This window comes from Triturus cristatus, chromosome 7 (genome assembly GCF_964204655.1).
Source record: "Triturus cristatus chromosome 7, aTriCri1.1, whole genome shotgun sequence".
Taxonomy (NCBI): Eukaryota; Metazoa; Chordata; class Amphibia; order Caudata; family Salamandridae; genus Triturus; species Triturus cristatus.
In genome coordinates, this window is record NC_140590.1 from 1,726,633,734 (window position 1) to 1,726,652,644 (window position 18,911).

Sequence of the window (18,911 nt, forward strand, 5' to 3'; positions counted from 1 at the left end):
AACGGAATCGAAATGTTATTCAGAGCCTAAGAATACTAAGGATACTAAGGAATTTACCCTGAACTTACTTTGAACTAACGAGGGAAAAAAAAAAGAATTGCTGAGAGAAACGTCGGAAATGATAAGAGGTAGCAGTCCCAACTGGCGGGCAGTATTTAATCTTCCACAGAATCAACTAACCGCCTTGGGGACGGTGATCGGTCTGACCGTTTTTCGATTTTTGTGGAAAGCGCTGACAAAAGAAAGGAGCGTTCGAAATACTTACAGCTGTGACGGTGCAAGTGCAGACGAAGCTGGGGTCGATATGGCTCCCATGAATGCAGCGGCGGCAGCGGCTCGGGTCAGAGCCGCAAGAGTAGCTCAACGAAAAGCCATGGGGAAGCCAGGCGGGGTCGCGGTTGAGGCCGGAGAGAAAACCATGAGCGATGGTGGGACCGTCGTGACGCCGAAACGCCGAGGTGCAGCGACCCGGAAAGGAAACCCATCCGGCCCCTCGGTGTTCGATATGCTGCACAAGGCTGCGGTTGTACATCCGGTTCATACCGGGAAGAGTGGGCCCGGTTGTCCGGGAAGGTGGATGAGCCCCGCACTGCAGATCTTGAGGTGAATACTGGGGGGCAGGCGGAGAAGGACGTCCCGGCCGCAGATCTCAATCATGCAAGCCCTTCGGGTGCGGTGAATGTTGCGCTCCCATCTGCCTCGAGGGATGGCATTGGAGGAGCCCTGGGGAATAGAGGCAATGTCGGCGTTCCCCCTGAGACTACCGACAGGGCGAATGCAGGTATGCTCGCGCCTCCCTTAATCTTGACACTAAGCAGCAATGCTGATAGTTTAAATTTAAGTACAAGTCCTGAAAATAACGCCTTCATTTCCATTTCCAACGATACCGACATTAATATAAATATACAGGAACCTAAATAATCTCACCAGATCGAAGTAGAATCAAAACTGACCCCAGACTTTCAAACCCAGCACTTAAAACAAAAACATCAACCACAGGTGCAGAGCCCCGACCCGAATATAAATATGGAGAATATGGAGAATAATATTGCAACCAACCTGGAAAGGAGGGAGATCACGGAAATGAATGAAACGCCGGATAATGATGGTCATATAGATCCAGAAAAGGACCCCACTGATTTTATCTCCTTTTCAGACGAAGTAGACGAAGTAGAGTGGTCAGATAACTCTACATCATCTGAGACCGACAAGAGTGCCAGTGGTGAGACATCACAAACTGCTAGTGCTAGACCTAAAACAATGCGAAAGCGGGGGGGAAAAAAAACACGTTGATGAGACGGACCTGGCATGGGACTATACCCGCACAAACCAACTCACTAGTCCCTTCTGTGAAGCTGATCTAACACAGCAATTAAATCATGTAACATCAATAGATATACCACCCGTGACTCTCGACACTGTTCTGCAAGCAATAGCTTCACATCGTGAGGAGACCTCACAAGACGGTCGCAAGGCACAGGCTGCCCTTCGTAAAGTACAAGGGGTAGTCCGAAAATTGTCCAAGACTTGCAGCACATTTGGAGATCGCATAACCGACCTGGAATCTAGAATAGTCTCTAATGAAGCAGGAATTACTAAGAACCAAGAAATGGTCACATGAAGCCGAGCTTGCCGATGTTAGATGGAAGCTGGAAGAATTTGAAAATAGCCAACGTAGAAAAAACCTACGTATTTTGGGGGTTCCCGAGAAAATTGAAGGGGGAGATATCCATTCATTTGTTGTGAATCTTCTACGTGAATCATTGCCCGAACTTACGCACTGGAACTGGGAAACAGAGGTGCAATGCACCCATTGGGTACCTTTCAATTTGAAAGCAAACCCAGGAGTATACCCCCGTGCCATTCTTGTATTTCTTGGTAATTTTCTGCTTCGTCAGGCTGTCTTTGAAAAAGCGAGGCCTGAGTCGAAACGCTCTGCAAATGGGATTACATATTTTGTTCGCCCAGATTTTTGCCACACCACCGTCAAAAGACGGTGGCGATTGCGTCAGCTAATTAAACCATTTCGGGATATTCAAGCGGAAGCATTTCTGCATAATCCTGCACGGCTTAAAATAATCTATAATGGCCAAATCTATTTTTTTACCTCCGAAATAAAAGCAAAGAATACTTGGAGGGACTCAACAAAAAGCTTTAAATAAATATGAATTACAAGGATTAGTATGGTATGGGGCTGCTAGATTAAGGGCTATAGAATCTTAATTCGAGATTAAAAAAAAAAAGGGAAAAAAAAAATCTCTTAAATAAAACTGAAGTAGTCCGGAATCAGTATCATAAAAACGGAAATGGATTGAATAAATACAATGTAATGGGGGTTAGCCCTGACCAATTGGTGCATGCTCATCACAACCAGACTCTCATAGAGTCCGATTGCCTCACATTGGGTGTAGGGAGGGATTGGGGTAGGGAGGGGTGTTCTGGGATGGGAGGGCAGAGGGTCAAAACATATAAAAAAATAAACTCCTATATGATATTGAAATTGACATTTTTTTGTAATAACTAAATTAGTTATATTAAGAAAAATAGCACAAGAAAATAGAAATACCCTTAAAATACGAAAAAAAAATCAATAAAACTGTTGCGAAGACATGTATGTAAGAGACTGACTCGCAAACTACAATGGGGAAGATAACAATATGCACATGGAATGTAGCAGGGCTGAATGACAGGAATAAACGAGCTCGCCTAGCCGAGATTATTAAACAAAATTCTACTGATATTATTTGCTTTCAAGAGACCCACCTCCCTTGGGAGAAAAGAGATTTATTAAATATTTATGGTTATAACTTATTGGCCTGTACTTCCCAAACATCAAACATCCGTGGGGTAGCCATTATAGCTAAGAATCCTCTAGGAAAAGTCATACGAAAGGCTGTAGATACCCAAGGGAGATGGGTCATTGTGAAGATGGCACTGGGAATAACTATTTGCTTAGTGTATGGATCAAATCTAGACGATCCATTCATATTTGAAAATTTGAACTTGAACTAGCATCATGGCCTGGTCCACTCATATTCTGTGGTGATTTTAATATATAATTAGGGACTGCATTTAGGAAGCAAACACAACAAATATACACAGGACGTAAACCAAGAGTATTCAACACCATTTGCCAACTTAGGGACAGTTATGACCTATTGGATATATGGGATTTAAAAAACTATCCGGACCCAGGCTATACACATTTTTCAAACCCCCACAATAAATATGTTAAAAAAGACTATATATTAACTACAAGGGACCTGTCTAATCAAGCCACAATCTTCAAATATCCAAAAACAATTTCTGATCATAATGCCCTAACTCTTACAATTGACATAATGAGATTCACTAGACAACACACAAAATGGACTTTTGATAGGAAACTCCTCGTCAATAGAGATTATATAACTTACATCACCAAATGGGCTCAAGGATTTTTTTACATAAATAGATACAATGCCTCCAGAGGGATGGTCTGGGATTGTTTTAAAGCTACCTTGATGGGAGAAACAATCAGCGATGTTGCTAGAACTAAAACACAGGGAGATAATGAACATCGCCTGCTGATGATGAAGCTAGCTAGAGCAGAAGAGGAACACGTGGCATTATTAGCCCGCCGGGAGGAGGGGAAGACCTCACTTCGACAAATACTACTATTGAAAACTGACCTTAATAAGGGGCTTACACAGAAAGCTGCAGAAACATACCGAGTACATCAAAATAATACGTATGAAAATGGTGAAAGGATTGGGAAACATCTCGCTTTGCGGACGAGACAGCAGATTTCCCATAATACAATCACAACTATTAAAGCGGAAGGTCATAAATGTACCAAACCTGAAGAGATTGTTGAGATATTTCGACAATACTATCAAAAGCTGTATAAAAATGATAATATAATTGTCTCGGACGAAATAGAAACATTCTGGAGCAATCTTACAGCTAATACAGGACGGTATAGTGCTATTGATAGTATGACAAAGGAAGATCTTGATAAAGAAATTACCATTACAGAATTACAAACCGCCTTGACAACCCTAGCCTCAGGGAAGGCAGCGGGCCCTGACAGAATTCCATTAGAACTATATAAAATTCTAGGAGAACAAATATTACAATTTTTATTAGATGTCTTTGTTGGTATCCAATGGAGTGGGAGTCCACCAGATTCCTGGAAAGAGACAAATATAATAATTTTTCACATAAAAGGTAAACCCGCAGATTCACCCTCATCATACTGTCCAATTTCCTTGATTAATTCTGACTCAAAATTATACGCTAAGATCTTGGCTAATCGGCTCGGGAGGGTCATCGAACATCTAGTGTCCCCCTGGCAACACGGCTTTATCCCCGGTAGAGACACCACTGACCATACTCAAAGGGTTATCTCACTTTTTGAAATTCTGGCTGGCACAGGGGACAGGATGTCGATGATCCTTCTAGATGCTGAGAAAGCCTTGGATCGGGTGTCGTGGGAATAACTATGGGGGGTTCTAATCCAGAACAACTTCGGAACTTCGGGTCGACTCTATTAAAAGCTATTAATGCGATGTATATAAATCCAACTGTAACACTTCAAATAATGGGTATTGAATCTGGGGGCATTAATATAACAAGAGGAACTAGGCAAGGGTGCCCCTGCTCCCCCCTTTTATTTGCTATGTATATTAACCCCTTAATTGTGAAGCTCCTTCAGAGCCAAATAATTGAGCCAGTAATAGTGGGCCTATACGAAACAAAAATACTCGCCTATGCGGATGACATAGCTGTATTAACATCAGACCCGTGTATGGCTATAGCTGAAATAGAGGCAATTACGCTGCTATTCGGTAAATACTCTGGATATTCTCTCAATAAAGATAAGACGATTATTCTATGCACTGATAATATAAATTATGCTGACCCAAGAAAAGCAGAAACAGCAACATATTTAGGCGTACAAATAAGCACAACAATTCAAGATATCTGCAAATTAAACAATGACCCATTAATCAGTATCATCAGTAAAGACCTAATGCGTATAAATAGCCTACACTTGTCTATCATAGGCAGAGGAAATTTTATAAAAATGAATATACTTCCTCGGTATTATATCTATTTCGGGCTATTTCACTATTGGTTGATGATTATATTATTAGAACTTTAGAATCACAAATCGCCAAGTTTATCTGGCAATATGGGAAAATCAGGAGGTCCCTGAAATATTTGTCACTGCCCCAGGACAGAGGTGGGCTGGCGATCCCTAATATGATATTTTAGTTATGGGCTGCGGTTTTTCAACAAATGGCACCCCTCTTCAGTACCTCATCTGACTCTGATTATATAAGGAATATAGGAATACCATCTATATATGAACTCTTAATTGGAAGGACGGCTAGAGAATTACTATTGAGTCAACTAGAGCCTAGCTATTTCAAAAAAACTAAATTTAAAATTATCAGTAGTGCATGGAAGACATGGAACAAAATATGTAAACATATGGCAATCCCTAAAATCAGCAGATACTCGCCTTTATGGCACTCCTCAATATTACCAGCACAAGCCAATGATGCCCTAGGTAGAAAGTGGGAAAATAAAGGGATCATTACTGTAAGGGACTTCCAGGGTGAAGATTCATCTGCCAGCTTTATAAGACTACAGGAGAAATTTGGGGTCCCTAGAAATGATTATCTTAAGTTTATTCAAGTTAATACTATTTTGAAACTAAAAATTCCTATGATCACACTGGTAAAAATCCCCTTACTTGAGACTATAAATAAACAGAGAACAAAGATCGGTATTATATATAATCTCCTTCTTGAAAAGCTGCCAGACGACCTAGAACGAACGGAGGTGGCATGGGCCGGGAAACTAGCCAACCCAAATGTTGACATCGATAAATGTCTGTTATTAACATCGCAATTGCTCTTATCTTCGAATTTAAAGGCCCAGCTGTATAAAACAATTTATAATTTGTATTACACCCCCGCTAAACTATATGCCTGGGGCAAAAGAACAAATGACGAGTGCCCTAGATGTGGAAATGGCCCTGCCACCTTAATACATATGTTCTATGAGTGTGACAAGTTAACCCCACTAAAAAAAATGCTCTCAGAATTTTGGGAAGAGGTGTTCGGGCATAAAGTAGATGAATCATCCACTCTATATAATCTTGGCTTTGACAACACAATCAAACTTAGCAAAGAACAGGAGTCCTGTTTGTTTATTGGTACTGCAGTATATAGAATAATATTAGCGGCACACTGGAAAGATGTAGATCCACCGATCTTTCAAATGTGGTTAGCCCGTTTTTTGGGAATATATAATCAAGAAAAAGCTATTTATGCTACGAAAGGGAGACATTCCAGAGCACGGGGCATTAAGATCTGGGCCCCAATTGAAACCTGGAGTATAACCATTAGAATGATTTAAATCAAAAATGTACTAATTAAAATAGACGATCACTATAATTAAAATATTCGATTATAATCAATATAATTAATTGAACTACACAAGTAATGTAATCTGTATTTGTTAAATAATTTTTGTAACCCCCCCCTTTTTATGTTTAGTACTATCTTGTGTTCGATAACAGATGTATGCATGTATCTATTTTCTTTAAGTGCATCAACTGGAGTTGTAAATAAAAAAATAAAAAGAAAAAAGAAAATGAAATCTCACAGCAATATCACTAAGACTCGGAAAAAGAGGCGTATTTTGAGAAAGTGCTGGAAGGAAATGTGCATCTGCGTCTGATGGTGCAAGAGAGAACATTTCACAAAGCCTCAGAGTAGAAACTGAGAAGGGACTGACAGCTTGTTCTGATGCAGAAAGAAGGTAATCAAAATCCGTTTTGCAGATGACAAATTACTTATCAGTTTATAGGGTGAAAATCTGGGGCTGAGTAAAGAATGGATATGATTCTGAAATATTGTGTGCAAACTGGAAGCGGGACTAGCCTTGCCCATGGACATAGACAGTTGTTGCCATGAATACGGGCTGGCCACCGACATAAGTGGTATTGGAAGGCCCACCATTTCGATGAGATTTCTGATTCGCGCCTTCATGTTCTGAATGGGCTGAAAGGGAGGAATCAAATAAGAATCACATGCAAAGTGTGAAAACTCTCAGCATGCATTTTCTTTTTTTCTTAAAAGCCACAGATTTGGAGCTGCTTCTATAAAAGCAAAGCAGAGAATGCCGCCACAAGTGTTACTGTCACGTCAACATGTCAGCGGCAGTTCACTAAGTCAAAACCTCATGTCAGAGCAGTGGGGAGTTCTAAATTCAGCAGTTGTGCTGCTGCAGGGTTGGCAGGTTAAGCCCCCGATGCCCTGGCAGTTTGATGCACCCTCTGTCAAATTTTATAGATCCACTCATTTTGGTATTGAAGTCCAAATCTGCTGTAAAAGACAATCCTATCTGTAAATTATCTAAATAGTCCAATACAGAATAAATGACTCAGGGGCTCATTTACTGATTGGTGGATGGGCCAGGAGGGAACCAGCCTATTACCAGCATGCCCACCATGTCCTGGAAGCATGGTGAAGCAGTTGGCATTATTTTTCTTTTGAGAAACAAAAACAATCAATGTTCTTGATGAGGTGGGAGCTTTCTCATTGTGGAAAAACAAGGCTGACCTTCTCTGCAAAGAAGTGAGCTTTTAACACCATTTCCACCTGTGTTTGGCCAGCAGTCACACTTTGCAGGCAGAAGGGTCTGCCACATCTCCAAACTTATTTGAGCCTGTTCCACCGATCTTTTCACAGTGTTTCCATGAAGGAGGATTGATCCCCACTTTGCCAAAGCAAATGTTGTCATTTAGCCATGGTGCTGTGTTGGTAAATACCAACTTGGTCCTGACGATGAGCCTGTTATAGGATTTGAAACGTCGACTTTTACTACTGGAGTGATGTTGATGATACACTTTTTCACTCTATGAACTCTAATTTTGTGCCTTGTAATTTTAGAAGTCTAAAGCATCAGTCCCTAGAAAGTATACATTGTAACACAGCACGTGTGCACTTTATTCACGTATGGCACTTTGCACTGCACTCTTTTTGGAGGTCCTACAATATGAAGTTTCTACCAAGACTTTGACATACTGATTCATTGCATGATTAATATATTATATTTACATACTGTACCAATATTAATTATTGTACATTTCTCATTGGCCTACGGAGGACAGGCTCTCTCCTCTCTCCTACGGGATTGCAGTGTTGCACAATTAATTTGTCACTCAGATCCCCAGGACTACTGTCCCCTATTTGAGATATGACTACATTTCCTATGTCACAATATTGTTGTGATGATACTTTGGCATCACATTACTAAAAACTCAATATTTTGTCCAAGCATCCCTCCCACTGAAAGCCTTGCCAGCTCAACATCTTTACCCTTCGGAGGTCAAGTGTATAAAAAGAGTAACTTGGTTATCCATCCGGAGTGTAATAGTTCTTGGGACCCTGGCACACCAATAGATAATGGCAGTACCTGAAACAGGATGAATCAGTGCTGAACGAGCCTTCACTTGTGTTAATATTTTAGCCATGAAATATAATTCATCCCCAAATGCATTACATTACCCCATAGCCAACGATGTGGAGTGAAGTCATCAGCATATATACTAGAAATATTTAAATTTACGTAGGTAGATCTAGTACCCGCGACAGGCAACGGCCCAAAACGTAGTGATGCGACATCAACATTGCCTATCCAAAAAAATGTTTGGGCCCTTGCCTGTCGCGGGTACTTGGGCCTCCCACACAAGTGAGGCACCATTTTTACCGGGAGACCCAGGGGAACGCTGGGAGGTGGGAAATTTGAGTGAGCCCGGTGATGCCACAACTTTCCCACACAAAAATGTGTGAAAAAAGTGATTTTTTTCAGCTAAAATTGAGATTTGCAGGGGATTCTGGGTAAGGAAACGTTGGGGGATCCACGCAAACCATACCTCCCTGGAATCCCCCGGGTGTCTAGTTTTCAGAAATGTATGGGTTTGGTAGCTTTCCCTAGATGGCCGCCGAGCACCGGGCCAAAAACCCAGGTGACCCCCCTTGCAAAACCAGGTGGTTTTGAGATAGGCAATTTTGATGTTACCTCACTACGTTTTGCGCCGTTTCCTGTCACGGGCACTAGGCCGACCCACAAAAGTGAGATACCGTTTTTCTCGTAAGTCTTTGGGGAACGTGGGGTGGGTGGAAATTTGTGGATCCACGCAAATTCCGGAACTTTCCACCACAGAAATATGGGGAAAATGTGTTTTTTTGGACAATTTTTTAGGTTTGCAAGGGATTCTGGGTAACAGACCCTGGTGGGAGGCAGTCAAGTCACCCCATCCTGGATTTCCCTGGGTGTCTAGTTTTTAAAAATGTATAGGTTTACTAGGTTTCCCAAGGTGCCCGCAGAGCTAGGGTTCAAAAACTACAGCTAGACATTTTGCCAAAAAAGGGTCATTTGTCACTGCGAAATTGAGGTGGGAGCACGTTGCGTTCTGTCGCGGGCACTAGGCCGACCCACACAAGTGAGGTACCGTTTTTCTCGGAAGACTTTGGGGAACGTGGGGGGGGTGGAAATTTGTGGATCCACGCAGATTCCGGAACTTTCCACCACAGAAATGTGGGGAAAATGTGTTTTTTTTGACAATTTCTTAGGTTTGCAAGGAATTCTGGGTAACAGACCCTGGTGGGAGGCAGTCAAGTCACCCCATCCTGGATTCCCCTGGGTGTCTAGTTTTAAAAAATGTATAGGTTTGCTAGGTTTCCCAAGGTGCCCGCAGAGCTAGGGTTCAAAAACTACAGCTAGACATTTTGCCAAAAAATTTTCATTTTTCACTGCGAAATTGAGGTGTGACCACGTTGCGTATTGCGCCGTTTCCTGTCGCGGGCACTAGGCCGACCCACACAAGTGAGGTACCGTTTTTCTCGTAAGACTTTGGGGATCGAGGGGGGGTGGAAATTCGTAGATCCACGCAGATTCCGGAACTTTCCACGACAGAAATGTGGGGAAAATGTGTTCTTTTTGACAATTTTTTAGGTTTGCAAGGGATTCAGGGTAACAGACCCTGGTGGGAGGCAGTCAAGTCACCCCATCTTGGATTCCCCTGGGTGTCTAGTTTTCAAAAATGTATAGGTTTGCTAGGTTTCCCAAGGTGCCCGCAGAGCTAGGGTTCAAAAACTACAGCTAGACATTTTGCCAAAAAAGGGTCATTTTTCACTGCGAAATTGAGGTGTGACCACGTTGCATTTTGCGCCGTTTCCTGTCGCGGGCACTAGGCCGACCCACACAAGTGAGGTACCGTTTTTCTCGTAAGACTTTGGGGAACGCGGGGTGGGTGGAAATTTGTGGATCCACGCAGATTCCGGAACTTTCCACTACAGAAATGTGGGGGAAATGTGGTTTTTGTGACAATCTTTTAGGTTTGCAAGGGATTCTGGGTAACAGACCCTGGTGGGAGGCAGTCAAGTCACACCATCTTGGATTCCTCTGGGTGTCTAGTTTTCAAAAATATATAGGTTTGCTAGGTTTCCCAAGGTGCCCGCAGAGCTAGGGTTCAAAAACTACAGCTAGACATTTTGCCAAAAAAGGGTCATTTTTCACTGCGAAATTGAGGTGTGACCACGTTGCGTTTTGCACCATTTCCTGTCGCGGGCACTAGGCCGACCCACACAAGTGAGGTACCGTTTATCTTGTAAGACTTTGGGGAATGCGGGGTGGGTGGAAATTTGTGGATCCACGCAGATTCCGGAACTTTCCACTACAGAAATGTGGGGAAAATGTGGTTTTTGTGACAATTTTTTAGGTTTGCAAGGGATTCTGGGTAACAGACCCTGGTGGGAGGCAGTCAAGTCACCCCATCCTGGATTCCCCTGGGTGTCTAGTTTTCAAAAATGTATAGGTTTGCTAGGTTTCCCAAGGTGCCCGCAGAGCTAGGGTTCAAAAACTACAGCTAGACATTTTGCCAAAAAAGGGTCATTTTTCACTGCGAAATTGAGGTGTGACCACGTTGCGTTTTGCACCATTTCCTGTCGCGGGCACTAGGCCGACCCACACAAGTGAGGTACAGTTTTTCTTGTAAGACTTTGGGGAACACGGGGTGGGTGGAAATTTGTGGATCCACGCAGATTCCGGAACTTTCCACTACAGAAATGTGGGGAAAATGTTTGTTTTTTTGACAATTGTTTAGGTTTGCAAGGGATTCTGGGTAACAGACCCTGGTGGGAGGCAGTCAAGTCACCCCATCCTGGATTCCCCTCGGTGTCTAGTTTTCAAAAATGTATAGGTTTGCTAGGTTTCCCAAGGTGCCCGCAGAGCTCGGGTTCAAAAACTACAGCTAGACATTTTGCCAAAAAATTGTCATTTTTCACTGGGAAATTGAGGTGTGACCACGTTGCGTTTTGTGCCGTTTCCTGTCGTGGGCACTAGGCTGACCCACACAATTGAGGTACCGTTTTTCTCATAAGACTTTGGGGAACGCGGGGTGGGTGGAAATTTGTGGATCCACGCAGATTCCGGAACTTTCCACTACAGAAATGTGGGGAAAATGTGGTTTTTGTGACAATCTTTTAGGTTTGCAAGGGATTCTGGGTAACAGACCCTGGTGGGAGGCAGTCAAGTCACACCATCTTGGATTCCTCTGGGTGTCTAGTTTTCAAAAATATATAGGTTTGCTAGGTTTCCCAAGGTGCCCGCAGAGCTAGGGTTCAAAAACTACAGCTAGACATTTTGTCAAAAAAGGGTCATTTTTCACTGCGAAATTGAGGTGTGACCACGTTGCGTTTTGCACCATTTCCTGTCGCGGGCACTAGGCCGACCCACACAAGTGAGGTACCGTTTATCTTGTAAGACTTTGGGGAATGCGGGGTGGGTGGAAATTTGTGGATCCACGCAGATTCCGGAACTTTCCACTACAGAAATGTGGGGAAAATGTGGTTTTTGTGACAATTTTTTAGGTTTGCAAGGGATTCTGGGTAACAGACCCTGGTGGGAGGCAGTCAAGTCACCCCATCCTGGATTCCCCTGGGTGTCTAGTTTTCAAAAATGTATAGGTTTGCTAGGTTTCCCAAGGTGCCCGCAGAGCTAGGGTTCAAAAACTACAGCTAGACATTTTGCCAAAAAAGGGTCATTTTTCACTGCGAAATTGAGGTGTGACCACGTTGCGTTTTGCACCATTTCCTGTCGCGGGCACTAGGCCGACCCACACAAGTGAGGTACAGTTTTTCTTGTAAGACTTTGGGGAACACGGGGTGGGTGGAAATTTGTGGATCCACGCAGATTCCGGAACTTTCCACTACAGAAATGTGGGGAAAATGTGTGTTTTTTTGACAATTGTTTAGGTTTGCAAGGGATTCTGGGTAACAGACCCTGGTGGGAGGCAGTCAAGTCACCCCATCCTGGATTCCCCTCGGTGTCTAGTTTTCAAAAATGTATAGGTTTGCTAGGTTTCCCAAGGTGCCCGCAGAGCTCGGGTTCAAAAACTACAGCTAGACATTTTGCCAAAAAATTGTCATTTTTCACTGGGAAATTGAGGTGTGACCACGTTGCGTTTTGTGCCGTTTCCTGTCGTGGGCACTAGGCCGACCCCCACAATTGAGGTACCGTTTTTCTCATAAGACTTTGGGGAACGCGGGGTGGGTGGAAATTTGTGGATCCACGCAGATTCCGGAACTTTCCACTACAGAAATGTGGGGAAAATGTGGTTTTTGTGACAATCTTTTAGGTTTGCAAGGGATTCTGGGTAACAGACCCTGGTGGGAGGCAGTCAAGTCACACCATCTTGGATTCCTCTGGGTGTCTAGTTTTCAAAAATATATAGGTTTGCTAGGTTTCCCAAGGTGCCCGCAGAGCTAGGGTTCAAAAACTACAGCTAGACATTTTGTCAAAAAAGGGTCATTTTTCACTGCGAAATTGAGGTGTGACCACGTTGCGTTTTGCACCATTTCCTGTCGCGGGCACTAGGCCGACCCACACAAGTGAGGTACCGTTTATCTTGTAAGACTTTGGGGAATGCGGGGTGGGTGGAAATTTGTGGATCCACGCAGATTCCGGAACTTTCCACTACAGAAATGTGGGGAAAATGTGGTTTTTGTGACAATTTTTTAGGTTTGCAAGGGATTCTGGGTAACAGACCCTGGTGGGAGGCAGTCAAGTCACCCCATCTTGGATTCCCCTGGGTGTCTAGTTTTCAAAAATGTATAGGTTTGCTAGGTTTCCCAAGGTGCCCGCAGAGCTAGGGTTCAAAAACTACAGCTAGACATTTTGCCAAAAAAGGGTCATTTTTCACTGCGAAATTGAGGTGTGACCACGTTGCGTTTTGCACCATTTCCTGTCGCGGGCACTAGGCCGACCCACACAAGTGAGGTACAGTTTTTCTTGTAAGACTTTGGGGAACACGGGGTGGGTGGAAATTTGTGGATCCACGCAGATTCCGGAACTTTCCACTACAGAAATGTGGGGAAAATGTGTGTTTTTTTGACAATTGTTTAGGTTTGCAAGGGATTCTGGGTAACAGACCCTGGTGGGAGGCAGTCAAGTCACCCCATCCTGGATTCCCCTCGGTGTCTAGTTTTCAAAAATGTATAGGTTTGCTAGGTTTCCCAAGGTGCCCGCAGAGCTCGGGTTCAAAAACTACAGCTAGACATTTTGCCAAAAAATTGTCATTTTTCACTGGGAAATTGAGGTGTGACCACGTTGCGTTTTGTGCCGTTTCCTGTCGTGGGCACTAGGCCGACCCACACAATTGAGGTACCGTTTTTCTCATAAGACTTTGGGGAACACGGGGTGGGTGGAAATTTGTGGATCCACGCAGATTCCGGAACTTTCCACTACAGAAATGTGGGGAAAATGTTTTTTTGTTTGACAATTTTTTAGGTTTGCAAGGGATTCAGGGTAACAGACCCTGGTGGGAGGCAGTCAAGTCACCCCATCTTGGATTCCCCTGGGTGTCTAGTTTTCAAAAATGTATAGGTTTGCTAAGTTTCCCAAGGTGCCCGCAGAGCTAGGGTTCAAAAACTACAGCTAGACATTTTGCCAAAAAAGGGTCATTTTTCACTGGGAAATTGAGGTGTGACCACGTTGCGTTTTGTGCCGTTTCCTGTCGCGGGCACTAGGCCGACCCACACAATTGAGGTACCGTTTTTCTCATAAGACTTTGGGGAACGCGGGGTGGGTGGAAATTTGTGGATCCACGCAGATTCCGGAACTTTCCACTACAGAAATGTGGGGAAAATGTTTTTTTGTTTGACAATTTCTTAGGTTTGCAAGGGATTCAGGGTAACAGACCCTGGTGGGAGGCAGTCAAGTCACCCCATCTTGGATTCCCCTGGGTGTCTAGTTTTAAAAAATGTATAGGTTTGCTAGGTTTCCCAAGGTGCCCGCAGAGCTCGGGTTCAAAAACTACAGCTAGACATTTTGCCAAAAAATGGTAATTTTTCACTGTGAAATTGAGGTGTGACCACGTTGCGTTTTGCGCCATTTCCTGTCGCGGGCACTAGGCCGACCCACACAAGTGAGGTACCGTTTTTCTTGTAAGACTTTGGGAAATGCGGGGTGGGTGGAAATTTGTGGATCCACGCCGATTACGGAACTTTCCACTACAGAAATGTGGGGAAAATGTGTGTTTTTGTGACAATCTTTTAGGTTTGCAAGGGATTCTGGGTAACAGACCCTGGTGGGAGGCAGTCAAGTCACCCCATCTTGGATTCCCCTGGGTGTCTAGTTTTCAAAAATGTATAGGTTTGCTAGGTTTCCTAAGGTGCCCGCAGAGCTAGGGTTCAAAAACTACAGCTAGACATTTTGCCAAAAAAGGGTCATTTTTCACTGCGAAATTGAGGTGTGACCACGTTGCGTTTTGCGCCGTTTCCTTTCGCGGGCACTAGGACGACCCACACAAGTGAGGTACCGTTTTTCTTGTAAGACTTTGGGGAATACGGGGTGGGTGGAAATTTGTGGATCCATGCAGATTCCGGAACTTTCCACTACAGAAATGTGGGGAAAATGTGGTTTTTGTGACAATTTTTTAGGTAGGTTTGCAAGGGATTCTGGGTAACAGACCCTGGTGGGAGGCAGTCAAGTCACCCCATCTTGGATTCCCCGGGGTGTCTAGTTTTAAAAAATGTATAGGTTTGCTAGGTTTCCTAAGGTGCCCGCAGAGCTAGGGTTAAAAAACTAGAGCTAGGCACTTTGCCAAAAAATGGTAAATTTTCACTGCGAAATTGAGTTGTGACCACGTTGCGTTTTGCGCCGTTTCCTGTCGTGGGCACTATGCCTACCCACACAAGTGAGGTACCATTTTTATCGGGAGACTTAGGGTAATTCAGATTTGTAAAGGAACTGTTATTATCTATTGACTTTCGATGCATTTCTGCCTTCCAATTGAAAGACATTGTGTAAAAAATGAGTCATTCTAAAAAATGACTGATAATTCTCATGCTAGTATGAGTATTCCCAATTTCAGAAATGTGCAAATATCTACGGTTTCTAAACTCTATATTTTGTTCCCATTTCAGAAATACATAGGTGTCTTTCATACCGATTTTTCCATGTACACATTTTTACAGAATAATTACTATATACCCGGTACATAATAAAAAACCATTGCAAGTTGCTGCTCAGTTTTTGGCTCTGGGTTTGTCGAGTTCTTGGTGAACCTACAAGTCCTATATATCCCCACAACCAGTAATGTCCAGCGGATGCAATGGTATATTGCTTTCAAAGAGCTGTCATAATTAGAAGAAGTTACAGGTGAAAACGTTGACACAAAAGGCTGTTTTTTTCAGCTAATTTTCAATTTATCCTATATTTAACTGTTTGTTTCTATAAAAAAACCTTGATGGATCTACACAAATGACCCCTTGCTGAATTCAGAATTTTGTCTTCTTTTTGAAAATGTATAGCTTTCCAGGATCCATTATTGCTTTTGTACCCATTTCTGCCATTAACTGGAAGGAGGTCAAAAGCACAAAAAATAGCAAAAATAGGCTATGTCCCAGAAAAATGCCAAAACTGTGTAAAAAATGTTGGGTTTCTGACAAAAGGCTGGTATCCCCGAAAAGCTGGGAAAATGGTGATTTCAACCCCACAAACCCTTTTTTGATCACATTTGCAGGGAAAAACCCAGATGCTTTCATTTGCAGCCCGTTTTTCCAATTTTTCCAAAAAAAAACAAAATTTTGCTGTATTTTGGCTCATTTCTGTGACCCCTCCAGGGAACTCCACAAACCCTGAGTACCTTTAGAATCCCCATGATGTTGGAAGAAAAGGACGCAAATTTGGCGTGGATACCTAATGTGGTCAAAAAGTTACAGGGGCCTAAGCGCGCACTACCCCAAATAGCCAAAAAAAGGCTTGGCACAGGAGGGGGAAAGGGCCTGGCAGCGAAGGGGTTAAACAAAAAAGGAATTATTTAGACAATCAATGACAAATCACTCCTGCAGGATATAAAAAAACTGAAATACGCTTTTAATTTGTTGTCATTAAAAGAGCTTATATTGGTGTACATGCCCAAAAATCTTGTAACTTATCGTTTCGGAATAGAGCTGGTAAGCTTTTTGCTCCAATGCCAAAATATCAAAACACGAATGTCAATATGACTTGCATTTCTCATATTACTTATAGAAATGGTGACATGACTGAATTAGGGAAACCAATTGATATTAAGGCTACTCACTTGGGAAAAGCTCCAGGGCCAGATGGCTTTCCTATCGCCTTTTATAAAACTTTTGTTCCTTCAGTAATCAAATATCTTAAGATGATTTTTGATGATTATGTTGTTTCTGGTATGGTTGCTGGTTCGGCTGCTGAGGCTACTATTGTAGATATACCAAAGGATGGTAAGGATCATGCTGACCCTAAACATTCAGACCTTTTGTCATATATTGGAAAATGCTATGGCAGTGATAGCCCTTGACGCTGAAAAGACTTTTGATAAAGTCTCTTGGCCATTTTTACAAGCGTTATTAGAATAACAAACCCTTGGTTATTCCTTTATTAATATGGTCATATCTCTTTATGCGCAGCCAGAAGCTAATATTAGAATGAATGGCACTACATCTTCCTTTTTTAGTCTTCGTCAGGGCACTAGACAAGGGTGCCTTCTTTCACCCCTTCTTTTTCTCCTAACTATAGATCCACTTCTTCGTCTACTTAATATGAAGCAGGGTATTAAGGGATTTCAATTTGGTTTGTGAACGCTTAAAACCGCTGCGTACACTGATGACGTCCTTATTTTTTCAGAAGATATTGCAACAGCAATCCCCGTCATCTCTAATATCGTAAATGATTTTTCGCTCGTCTCTGGGTACACTCTTAACAAAGAGAAGACGGAATTGTTCCCCCTAATTGCATTGTGTTTTCCTGTTCACATAAGTGATTCAGGGTTTAAATGGCAATCAACTTGTATCAAATACTTAGGGATTTGGTTCTGTAAGAACCTGTCGGACACTATCACCTATAATGAATCTCATATCATATCCAAGGCTAAGAACCTATTATCTTCCTGGTCTCCTAAATATATTTCTTGGTGGGGAAGATTACAAACTCTGAAAATGATGATAACCCTGATTATTAAATTTTATCTTCCATGTTACCTATAAAACCTTCTTCAGCCTTCTTCCGTGAGCTTGATTCCATCTCTTCAAAATTCTTGTGGAGTGATAAGAGAGCTAGAATTGCGTCCAAATACATCAGGAAACCTTCTGAGTTGGGAGGTTGTAATCTTCTTCTGGACTGGAATCTATATCAGATTTCCTTCCTAGCATCTAAAGGTGCTCTTTGGCTCTTACCGGATTCACAACGGGTACCCCCTTGGATTTACATTGAACGGGAACTTTGCACTCCTTTTTCCACCCCTTCTATTCTCATAGCTTCTAAGCTTATTTTAGATCAATCTCAACGGATTATATGAGACACGACTAATGCATTAAAATATGTTGATAAAAAAGTATCTAAACCTATACATAATTCAAAATGGTCTTCTTTATGTCATAACCCTAAACTTTCTACTGACATTGATCCTAGCATAGCCTCTTTTTGCACTGCCAAAGGTATTAGATTGGTGAAGGACCTATATGATTCTAATCATGATCTGCTTCCCTTTTCTTTTTTAGCCAAGAAATATAATCTTTGCAATATGGACTTTTATTCTTTTTTTAAACTAAAGGTTAAAATTGCTAAAATACCCCTGTCTACGGATTCGGGTATTAGCTCACTCCTTTCTATGTGGTTACGTTTAGGCCATACTGCGTCTAAAATTTATAAATTCTTATCCGCTGCATTCCCTTCACAGTCTACAATTACTTCTGTTAAATGGTCTCATCATTTTGCAGATGAGATTTTGAAACATATTTCACAAGATACTTAGAGGCCCATTAGAATATCGGGTGGATTGCCACCGCCCGCATGGCGGTGGCGATCTGCCCGACATTCTTTCCCGCCCGCATGCCAATTACCCCCCACCATATTACTATGGCGGGGCCGGGAGGCAATCCGCCCGATTGCCTACCGGGCGGAAAATCTGTTAACATGGTGGCGTTGTCTGGTAGACACCGCCATCCATATTAATATGCAGGCGGGGACATGCCTTTCCGTGGCATGAAAGGCATGCAGTCTTCGACATTGGGGGCCCGTAGCAGGGGTGCACCTATGGTACCCCCCTGCATTTCAATGTACAATGTGGCAAGCACTGAAAGGCACAACTTGCTTTTGTGGCATTGCGGCGGGCGGTGCTGAAAGCACCGCCCGCTGCAAATGTCATGAATGCAGGATGCGCCCACCAGTGTGGTGGGCGCATCCTAATTGTAGTTGCGGGACCGCCGCATGCATTGCGGGTGGTCCCGTTTCCCGGGGGTATAGGGGGCGGACAAAGTCCGCCCGCCATACTGATGACCCCCTTGGTATTTGATTGGGAAATTATCCCTTCGTAATAATATTGC

The 18,911-nt window shown here is 42.9% G+C and overlaps 1 protein-coding gene across 1 annotated transcript in view; it reads right to left on the reverse strand.

Annotated features, from left to right (window-relative positions):
• The window catches only part of LOC146812907 (killer cell lectin-like receptor subfamily F member 1), a 67,867-nt gene that overhangs the window by 9,201 nt on the left and 39,755 nt on the right, over positions 1-18,911 (reverse strand). The window lies entirely within an intron of this gene.